Here is a 12,324-nt window from a genome sequence, read left to right as displayed (position 1 = left end):
ACTTTCCGGAGTCTTCATCAGACTCGGCTCTCCTGCGCGCAACAGTGAAGAGAGAGAAGAGAAAGGGGAGGAGCAGCGCAGGAAACACCAGCAGCAGATCCAGTACATCTTAACCTCGAAATACCTTTATTAATTAGGTCTGACGTGCGGTGATGATGAACAGCATATCTCGAAGACCAAATCAGAATATATCGGCTTATTTTTTATTTTTTTTTGCCAACTTTAGGGTTCTGGATACAGGATCTCCTATTGGTCGCTGTATTGACAAACAAAATGGAAACTAGCACACCTAATTAGTTCCTTTTAAAAGTTGTCCTAATTCGAGAAACACACTTGATGAAAGTAAAGCATTAACGATCTAGGTAGCCTGGATCAAACTGACACTAAATGCATCACGTGTTACTGATTTACTGTTGGAAAACCTTTATTTTTATTTTTATTTTATTTTTATTTTTTTTTAATTAAAGCTGTAGCATCGTGTTTAAGACAAAGTTTTAATAGGCAGTACGCCCTCACGAAACTCCAGCGGTCTGTAGTTTCATGGACAGACCAGACATGTCTGGTAGTAGGCTACTCACTGATATAATCCATATTATTATTTAATCTCTGTTGGACGCTCACCACTTGTCCATTTTGAAAAAGAATATGAAAGGATATTGACACAAAACAACAAAGCAATATGGGGGATAGGTATCTTTTTGAAGGTGAGCTTCAAAAGTGTAACGTTCACAAACTTTCATTTGATGTGTTTTTATGCTTTACTCTCGAGGATAACCTGTTATTATGGAAGACTGGCAGTAATATTGTGCAATCAGGGACATTTCACGGTTATATAATATCTATTTTATTGTTACGGGAATAGCTGCCATGTGCAGGACAGGTGATCATGATTGGTATTTAACCGAGGTCATAATGTTCTTATGATTTTTTTAAAATTATTTTTTCATTAGTTGTCATGACTCACTCTGGTTGAGTGGGAGTCAGTGGGACTGATGATAAAACCACAAGCTCCAATGAAACAAAACTGATCTGCAGATCCACACAAATATGGGAGAATGGTAATCATCTTTTTTTTAATTTTTTTTTTTTTATGTAAAAACAGACCACATTTATGAAATTTATCCATGAGTAAAAGTTCTGAGGGTGTTTTGTTTTACACTTTTCTCTCAAGAAAATTACCTAATTGTCTCCCAACCTGCCTCATCTACTTTAACCGCAGTGAACAGTGTTTCGCATTTCTCAGAAATAGCAGGACAGACATGTGTCATGTAAAGATAACCATATTCTGAACACTGCTGTGCATCTATTCAGCGTTTTCTTCGGTACACTTTGCCAAAAAATAATGTCTATTTTGGCAGTAGTGTGGTTCAGAGAGGTGTTGATTTAACTATATGGTCATACTGGAGGATGTAGTTTGTGCTTTTAGTGAGTTGGAGGGATGGAGGTAAAATGTATTTCAGAGCTGTTAGATTACTCTGCATTTGTTTTAACTATGTGTACCTAATACACTGGGAACTGAGTGTAAGATCACTGACGTGTTATTTGCTTAAAACAAAACGTGGCTTATATTTTCTGATCTATTGATTGCGTTCCTCCATCTGCGTCTCTAATCTTGGTACACAATGAAACAAAACCAGTTTTCTTTGATTCTGCTAGAAGCTGCCATTTTGTGTTTTAATGTATTTACCTAAAATGTAAAACTCCATTTACTTTTGAAAAACTCTCGTGATTAAATTAAAACCTTTCAGTAAACTGTATATCACACAAGATAGAGCCTTCTCAAGTCAATACGTGTTTCCTCTTCTTTACAGGAAGGAAATTAATTCTCTTGTTGAGAGCCAACTCCCTTACCATTCGTCATGACATCTGTTTCATGCGGGGGGGTAAACAGGACAAATGAGGGAAATGAAGTGACGCTACGATGTTTATCTTTGGACCTCCCACCGGTTGCAACTTTAAAGAGGTAAGATGGTTCATTTCTGACAAATGAAAGCGTGCCCTGAGAACCTAACGCTGCTATGAGAAGATAAAGTCCCCTTTGAATAAACTGCCTCCCCTTTAGAGAATATCCATATGCATGAGAGTGTGAGTCTAATTGCTGTTACTTCCTGTTAAATTGATTGTGATTTATTCACATCTCATGGAGATTCACAAGCCGTGCATGAATGGAGTTCAGCAGTTCTGCAATCACTGAATCCGTTTTGATCCGTTTGAAACAGTCAGAAGTGATTAATGTTGATTGTTATACTCGTATTCAAACACACCTATAAGTGATGTCATCAGTATTGTAAAGAGTTAGTCTTAAGTATTTTTAGACACTAGCAGAGTGACTCTAAAGAACGGGCCGGTTTGACTGTAACGCAGAGTATTCTAAATGTTGTACTTGTTGAGATATTTTACTTTGGATCAGTTTGAGCTCAGTGTTTAACTACATGACCCCAACGTTACTGTTGTAGTTCACTGTCCTCATTCTTTTGGCACCATTTTTGGCCACACTGAACAAAACAGTTCTAAACACTCACTGCACAACCCCAAAATTCAGACAGACATATTCGGGGACTACATGGCGAATACAGTTCATCATTCAGCATTTAAAAAGCCAAACATTTTAACAGTTGGTAGGGACCAAATGCAGAGCTAAAAGACAGCACATATTGGATTTAAGTTTGCCAGGTGAATACAAACATGACTCCAAATTATAGAATGTATATAAAAGTGGATGTAGCTTCTGGGTGTAAAAAATTAGGCCAACATGGAAATACCTTAAACTGAAATACTACCGAGTGCCACTATGGGTTGGCTCCAAAAAAAATCCCCGGCTCCATAGACTCCCATTCAACTTCTCTCATGAATTACAAAGTCATTAAATATTTTCCAAAAGTCATTATGGTGTCATTCACTAAAGTCACTCCTTCCTCGTTTTTTTTTTTTTAGGTCTATCTCAAAAAGCGGGAATCTATTTGATTGACAGGCCTGAGGTGCAGTCAGGTTTCTGCTTTTGATGGTCGGGCGTATTGTCCTCGGGTTCAAAACAGGTGATGTCCCTATAGGTCTTTGCTTGCTCCAAATGCATAACAATGTTACTCCCTAAATGACTAGTTTTCTAAATTTGCAACTGTTTCCTAAAAATGTCATCCTCTTATGGCAGGTTTTTGAACTAGGAATTGTGCCTTTGTCATCCTTTGCTTGCAGTATTTTACTTGTATTTTGAACTTCATAGGAATGCATTTAATTTTGTATCATTGACATGTTAAGCATTATACGACTTCATATTACAGTGTCTTCATTGATTACACTTACCCAGTATTTCCCTATTATTCAAACACACTCCTAAAATGTATATGAAGTACATCTGAACACATGCATTCTCATACATTGTGCAATCCACCAAATTACACAACACAAACCTGAAAGCATCCTCTTTACTCTCTGGAAAGTTGACACATTCTTCAAAGCACTGCAGAAATTCTCCAGAAGGTGAGGAAGTTGTTTTTTTTAGACCGTTATTGGAAATCCTTGAAGGGAAGAAAAGCTCATTAAAGCTGAAATTTTCTTCTCTGCAGACTGCTTCCATCCAGCATTAAGTTTATGAGTCAAATATAAAGACGTCAACTCACCTTGGAGTGTTTACTATGCAGCACAGATGCATTCAGATTTCATCAGTAAACAGAGGCGAGGGGCAGACAGACTGTTGAAACTCTTTTCCAAATCCAACGGCAGCAACAGATTTCATGAGAATACCATTAGTTCACCCAGCAGTCGTAGTGAGATAATGTCCTGTAATGATAGTGTGTGTGTGTGTGTGTGTGTGTGTGTGTGTGTGTGTGTGTGTGTGTGTGTGTGTGTGTGTGTGTGTGTGTGTGTGTGTGTGTGTGTGTGTGTGTGTGTGTGTGTGTGTGTGTGTGTGTGTGGCTCTCTTCCTGCACTATGGGTCTTTGACTTTGAGACAGACTGCAATTAGCAGCACTCGGTCCTCCTCTGTGTTATTAGCATGGCTGACCTTTGAATGCATCATATCAGTGAAACAACACATCTGGTGAAGCTGCAGTGTTTTGAAACAGGAGAGGTGAAGTGAATGTTAAACAGAGACCGTCAGTGAGAGGAAGATCCCGATTATTGATCAATACTCATATTTTTTTTTTTGTTTCATTTTTATGTAGCCTCACTGAAAACTTTAACATGAGGCCTCAATCTAAATTGATGTCATAGATACTACATAATGTTGACCATATTGCTGCACAACTTCAGACACAATTCAAACAAATTAGGCCACCAAAATACAAAAAGAAGAAATTAAGGACAGACATTAAATGAAATGAAACGTATTATTAAGGCCCATTCTAACATACAAAGTACTGCCATATTCTAGCCTGGAAGTAATAAAATCACAAGTGGCCTTTTACAGGTCTTTCAAGGAAAGGAAGGACTTGACATGAGCTAAAACTATAAGCTGAAAGAAGCTGGCTTTGACAACATATTTGATCAGCAGGTCTAATTTATATGAAGAACCATATATAACACCAAATTTTTTTTACATATGTTACCATTAACCCAAGACAAGAGAAATACTATGAAGTGACACTGCCGGTAGGCGAGACAGACTGAGCACAAAAAACTGTGCTTTATCTTCATTAAGGCTGAAAAACGTTAGCGAGAGGCAGGTTTGAACATCTGCCAAGCAATTTATCAAAGTATATGCAGAGGCGTAGTGTCGGGTTTCAGCAGTAGATATATTTGAATATTACAGGCATAAAAGTGACGGGTGATATTGTGTGTATTAGACCCAACGACCAGCAAACTGGACCCAAATTTATGATAGAACTCTCTTTCTTTTTGACGTTCATCCGAGGATTTAGCTAATAATACCTGGTCTAAGCTGATCGCAAAGTAGAATGATTTTATACTGAAGACTCAGGGTTACGAGGATCATTAATAGCCTCCTCTATAGAGTAATGATGGGAAACACACTCATGTCAGCTTTAGTGGAATTCAACTTGGAGTTCAAGTTGATTCAAGGATGTGGAATCCCCCCTCATCTTTCTCGCGATTAAATCACAAGCCTTTTCCCTGGAAAATCAGTTTTCATCCGCTGCCTGATTTCTGTGCCAATGGTCTTGTAATCACATCAGCGTGTCTGCGTTGGCCCGTATGCAAAGATTAGAACACATGAAGTCAAAAGATTTGTGAGGGGAAGGGAGAAGATGCACCAGCTTAAACAGGATCGCCTGCCACAGATTTGTCGAAGACATCGCTCACACTGGCGTGCCATTTCCGGACTGTCTTGAGCAAAACCCTAACTGGGAAGTTGTCCAAATATTTCCCCTGAACGGAGATTAATCTTGAAGTCTCACACTGAACTTTTTTGGGCTCCCTTAACTGTTTTGCCACTTTGAATTTTATGTCCCTCGCAGGAAACTTTCTCACTTCTGTATAGAAATTGCTTTATCAAAACCCACATTGTTCATCATAGAAGGAACAAATCAATAAGCGAAGGCAAAACCAGACGGAATGAGACAAAAATATTGACTTTCTCCCGCATTCTTCTCCCCGAGGCAAATCCGAGGACAAAATCCAGTCAAAAAAGGATTTGTTACACCAAATGGAAACTCTGATTTAATTATGGATACAGAAAAGAGGATACTTACTTACTTTTAACACTTTGGAATTTATTTTCATTACATTTTTTTCCTAATGATTGGTAACAGCTGGAGAAGAGAGCTAAAATGATGACAGACTGCAGGCAAACAGAAGAGAGCTTTTGGACTGTCGAGCATTTGGCATTCTCTTACGTCTCAAGCACAGTAGCTGTCTACTCAGTCAGGGAATTTGCGTTTTATCTGCAAGCCTTTAAATAGTTTAGCAGCTCGTGTTACAATCATAATGTAAATATTCTTTATGCAATATAAGAAATGTGCTGGCGTTCAGTGACTCCTGTTCTCTGTAATGGGCTGATTTAGGTTTTTATGACTTCTTTGGTTTGTCATTGAACTGACCTGGAGATGAGACGGTACAGTATAGCTCACGTCTGAATTCCCAAATGGTTTAGCCCTAAACCTCAGGAGGACCCATCCCCCTTTAAACCTCAGCCTGACTTTCACTTTCTACAGCTGATTAAAAGACCATTACAAGTCGGCTCCGTCTGCCAACTGACTGCCGCTTGGCACAGCAGAAATCAGTTTTTATCTCCTGCTGCCCGGGTCCCTGCTGCGTCTGTGAATGCAGCTGAAATACAAAACATCTAAGAAAGATGTCAAGCAAAACTTTAAGCAAAAGCAGGATGTCTGCAAACTCTCTTGGACCAGCATTTGCTTTTTATGCCATTCTCTTTTTCTTGGCCCACCATATTACTCACAGCAAGACAGCAATGTTCCCAACAAATTTACAGATGTTTAAAAACCAGTGCGATTCTACTGCATGATATAATAAAATTTACACAAGCTCACAGAGAACTGGCTGCAGTTAAACATTAATAGAAAAACCTGGGGCTGTCTTCATTAGTGCACTTTCTCAGTGATTTGGGGAAGGTTGCTCTCCAATTAGACACACTGTTCCGATACTCAAGATAAAGAGCCAAGAGGGAAATTTTCATTTTTAAGCGACATAATCTTGTGTCTGTTAAATTTGCTTTTCCAAAATATTCTCTAATGTTCAAATGAATGAACTCGGTGTTTTATTAAAAAAAAAAAAAATCATCAGAGTTCACAAAACAGGGCTCCACAGCCCACATACTTTACTCAGAGAAAAAAGCAGTATAAAGCAAATATGCAGTGGTATCATTGTGCGTGTAGGTGCAAATATCTGAACTACTGTGGCTTATAAAGCAATCTGTTGATTCCTTACTGCTGCCTTTAAAGCTGCTCTGCATGTAGACCAGTGTGTGGTTCAAGAGTTGTGTTGCTTTGTGAATTATGGGTGTGATGAGCTGTTTTTATTGTTAGAAATAACAAACAAAAAAACGTAACTCGGGGTCCTCTTACGAGTTTTCGCAGTTCTGCTTGCCAAATGGAGTTTGCTGAGGTGTCATTGTCAAGGTCATGATGACAACACAGCTGTTACCTTGACAACCAAGTAAAATCCATTTGCTGAGGAAGACTTTTGAGTCGCTGTTGAATCCTGGGATGAAGCCAGAAAGTGAATGTGGGGTTATTTGTTAATTTTACTTACTTTCACGCTGTATTTAAATGTAGCCGTGCCCGCCGTGTTAATCCCAACGTTGCGTAATTAGCACACGTCCTTTGAGGTCCTTTATACTTCAAGTTGCTTTAATCAATGTTTTTCTCTTGACAATCGATCGCACCACTTTCATGTGAAATAGTAGACTTGGAGCGATAAACTGCTTTAATCTACATCATTTTCAGCAGGTAGTTGTTTTCAACAAGGAACCTCATAAACCCACTGTAAGCTATCGCAGACAAAGTTAGCTACTATAGTGCAAAATGTGGAGCCTTGAGCAACGCAACAAAATGATAATGTGTCAATGTTAATATTACGGTTTAAGAGGTTTTAGATATTTACTTGACCTTTAGGATGAAAACGCCATTAAAGCCTATTTTCTTGGAGCTTTAACAAGGACTAGCGGCTAAATAATGTATGAGTATATAATCATAAATCAAACATGAAGATAACGTGGTTGTTTTGTCAAATTATTAGAGGGAATTAGAAACTTGCCATATATCCTTATAAAAACCCTACCACAATGTTCTGCCTGGAAATTTCTGCCTGTCTTTATTTCCTCCTGTATCTCTTTTCGCCCTCCCAACCGCACCAACCGTTCTGACCTGTGAGCCTCTGTGGAAAGGATATCGGTCCCTTTGGACCACCACAGCTGAAGATAGCGCACGCGCATACCAGGAAACCCTCAGCTACATTTTATTTATTCAAGCCTCCCACTCGTTTCTCTGCACAAGATAAGTACAGCGAACGGAGGCTGTCGATGGAATTTTCTCCCTATCCAGTACACAAATGCATGTGTACACACACGCGTACACACAGGCGTACACACAGGCGTACAGGCATTAAAGCAATGTTACCATTAACATCTGACCTTGTCCCAGCACATTCTCCAACATGAATTTTAAACACACGCCCTCTTCCCCCAGACCCAAATGACCCCCCCCGCCCCCTTCAAATACCTTGGAAAATTATTCATCACATTGTCATATAACAGTTGCCTCAAGCTAAAATACGGGATGGGTTCTTTATGCTGGATTTTCCAGAGTATTGATCAAAACTGTCAAATTCTGCAGCTGCATGCCAGGCATTGTTGGAATGATAAATATCACTGAACCAGAGGGGGGACATTCGTATGCACCAGTCAGAACAGGCATGTCTAAAAAGAAGGATATCAAATTTGTATGAATGTGTGTGTTGTGTGGGTTTGTAAGCAAGTGCGAAGGCGTGTGCATATAAAACTGGGGGGGGGGGGAACCTGGAGAAAAACTAAAAAGCTCAGCTACACTAAAACCAGCACCTCAGCAACAGGTTGACAAATTTCAAGGTTTTGACAAGTGATGAAATTCCATCTAATTGAAGGAAGCTTGTCAGCCCTGGAACCATCAAACTGATGTGAGGGGGAAATTGCCTACCAGCCACCGTCGGCTCTTCCACCAGCAGCACACTCACTGTCTGCGGGCAGAAACCTCTTATTCGAACAGTGTACTCCAGATCAAAGATGTGAAAGCACAACGCACTTTTGAAAGATGTCAACTATTGACACTGGCTTGACAGTGGGTTTGAAGCTCCCAGTGAAGGACTGCACTGATCATCTTGGTTACCTGAAGCTAGTGTACCAGATCTTTCTTTTTTGGCTGTATTTTCTCAGCTCAGCGGGTGAAATGTTACTTCAGTCGTGCATGGAGACACAAACAGTTGAATAGGATAGTGTTTCCCAAAAATCATAATATTTGTGTGCTGAATTTAGAGGAGGTCCAAAATAATGGTTATATTGTTTTATTTGTGAAATTTCTCTGTAAAAATGTATGTTTATTTTTTCCTAAAAAGTGTTTAATTCATTTATTGTTATCAGAGCAGGAAGAAGCAAATACCTCAAATATAACTTTATTTCATCAGGAAAATGACCCACCGAGTAAAAAGAACGAGGGGTTAGAGGACAGAAAACTGATACACCAACAAAGATTTTTTTTTTAAAACAGATACAGATTTATTCTGATTCTGATGACAGGAATGAGTCCTAAATTCCAATAAACCGTTTTTGCATATTAACTGGGATTATGTAGAAAGAGTGAAATGAAATGGTGACACTGTGTGGTTGTAGCATGTAAGTGAGACTTTGTGTAACCACTGGTGGAAGAAGTACTGATGTGAACCAATTGTACTGTATAATCAAAATATTTAATAAAATGCCCAAATCTATTGAAAAACAACAAAACATGTTTTCATATACATATTGGTTAAACTAATTATAACTCATGACGGTACAGACTTTTAGGTGTCATTTTTGAAGAAACTGTCCGAAGACATGCTACAGTTTTGATTATTACAATTTTCATAGGAAGGATGGAGAAGATGTGGCGAAGTGTCTGTGACTGCTCCAGAGGCTTTACTGTAAACAGAATACAGAATTTTCCATTTTGAGATTTAAGGAAATGTCCCTAAACTTAACACCAAAGGTACTAGTAACTTTTTTCTGCTAAGACATTATCTGATTTTTGTCTGACAGAAATTTTAAAATACAGACATAAAATGCATGCTGAATGCAATTATTGGCAGCCTTTTGATGAATTGAATTCAGGTACCTAAACAAATTTAAAAAAAGAAAAAAAAATCTAATCAGAGAAGCTATTATCGAAAAAAAAAACTCCCCAATTTTCGACAGCTACAAGGCAATTGCCAAAAATCTTGAATACCTGTCAACAGTTTTACCATAATAAAACTCTTCAGATGTTTCCTGGACACAGTGATAAGAAGAAACCTAAATTCTGCAAAGGTTGGGAACACTCAAGACATTTAAAGAGCTTCAGGCTGACCTGGAGAAATCTGGAGAGGTGGTTTTAGCATGTGCCTCAGGCCTCAGACTAAACCAAGAAGCTCTTTGTGGATGAAGGCCATGGAGGACACCACTATTTAAAGAAAGGCACAAAAAGGCAAGACGTTGGCAAAAACTTTCAAAGATAAGCCACTCTCTTTCTGGGAATTTGTTCAGTGGACAGATGAAACCAAAGTCGAGCTCTTTGAGTATGCAGTACATCAGTTTGTTTATGGGAGACGAAATGAATTCCCATGCGGAAATAACCCACTGCCTACAGTAAAACATGGTGTCCTGCTGTGGGGTGGCTTTGCTGCCTCAGGCACTGGAGGCTTAGAATATGTCAAAGGAATGATGAAAACAGAAGATTACCGAGGCCTTTTAGGGTGAAATGAGTTGCCCGGCGTCAGAAGGCTGGAGGCGAAGGTCTTGGGTCTTTAGCAGGACAGCGACGTCCAACATCCAGCAGCAGAAAAGACTGAAATGAAGACCGATGAATTGTTTTAAACTGACCAGCAGTGAGTCGTGACCGAAATCCCTTTTGAAACCCTTTGAAGAGAGCTGAAATCTGCCTTTGCAAAAAAAAAAAGGCTCCTGCTAATTTAAAAGAGCTTGAACACATGCAAGAGCAGAATGGCAGAAACTACCAGCAGACAGCTGCAAGAAGATTCTAGATGGTGGCAAGAAACATTTAAACGGCTGTTGTTGAACCATATTAGTGAAGGATGACAATAATTGTGTCCGGAGTACATTTTGTATTTGTATTATTTCACTGAGGCAAGTTTTGTTTCTTTCATTTGTTCACTAACTTCAGATCTTTTATTAACGTGCAGTAGTTTGGTTATTCAAAACTGGTCGATTAACATAGCCTATATTTCAGAAAGTATTTAGAATTATGGACTTGATAATGTAGGGGTGCTAATAACTTTGACCAGAATTGTACCGAGATAAATATTATAAATACAACCGCTCTCATGAGATTGTGACAGCAAATCTTTCAGCTCTTTATTATCTTTGACTTTCTGCAAACTGAAGGTGATGCTTCATCTTTACCAAGAAATAACTGCAGTCGCTAGGATTCAGTTCAGCTGAGAGATTCCACACAGCAGTGAAACACCACCCTCCATTGATATAAGTTTAGCATTGCATCTCAGTTTTTCCATAGATCTTACCTTAGTAATTGACATGGGCTGTAACTGGACACTAATGATTGTGCTTGTTATGGATTTCATCTCCTGAATACTTTCTCTATTAATCCCCATGTCTATACGAGTGTGATTGCACTAGAGCTAAATAAAAATTAAAAAAAAAGCAAATGTTGTGCTTGATGAAGATTATCCACAGAGGCAACCAAAACATTGTGTTTGTCAGCTTATGAGTGGTCAATAGCCTAAAGTCATCATACTCTATTTATGGAAGTGAACTTTTTATTTGCGAAGTAGCCAACTTTAACTCTCAAACCCAACAGAATGAAAGGTGGAACATTTCTCTGAAATTAAACAGATGTGTAAATAAATAGGAGTATAAGAAAATAGCCTACTTAAATAATATGTGTAAATTAAAATTCCTCAACCATTGTAAATAACATACTCTGTTCTGTTTTAAAGTTTATTTAATATGTACTTGAAGGTGTCATGGCAAAAATTTAAATACTACACTGTTCTCTTGTCATGTAATTCAAGATCTTCCAGCATTTAGTTTTGGTAAAAGCTCCGCTTTGTCCAGGAGATGGAAGCTTTTATAAGTAATATTCACTGGGTCCTTTAACAAAGACATGATCTTTTACAACTATTACAAATCCATCATTAATGTCAGCTTTTCCAAATCAGTGTTAAGACATTTGCAAAATATCCTGCAATTCATTCTCATTTGAAATACATGAGACACCCACAGGTGTTTAATGTTTTTTTTTTCTTGAAATTACACTGATCATGTTTAAATGGAAACAAATGTGGGATGTGCAAGTCCTTGAGAGGTAGAAACAATGCTGCAGTATGCCACAGTTTGAGATGTAGGACAAACACTGATGCAGTTTGGCCATTTGTTATCAAGTTTCACTGCAAAATATAGATTGCTAAAAATTCAAGACGGTCCACTGCGTTATTGGAAAGTAATCATGTTAAACTGTCTTCAAAGTAAACCGGTTGGACAATATTGATCAAGAAATGTTGTACAGACAGGTGAGTTCTTTTCTCCAAATTTTCAGAACGTTGACGAAACGGGAACAACTTTTTCTAAACTGTAAATGTTCAGCTGTAAATAGTTATTTTTGTCATAATGTATAAAAAATCAATCTGCTCAGTGTATAAGTTGCACCAACGTGTCAGTCTTGGTTTAAT

Source organism: Brachyistius frenatus, unplaced genomic scaffold (assembly GCF_029030835.1).
Source record: "Brachyistius frenatus isolate BFR_SWC_R1_liver_20210118 unplaced genomic scaffold, ASM2903083v1 Contig_13, whole genome shotgun sequence".
NCBI classification, from domain to species: Eukaryota; Metazoa; Chordata; class Actinopteri; family Embiotocidae; genus Brachyistius; species Brachyistius frenatus.
Note: the sequence above shows the minus strand (reverse complement) of the source record.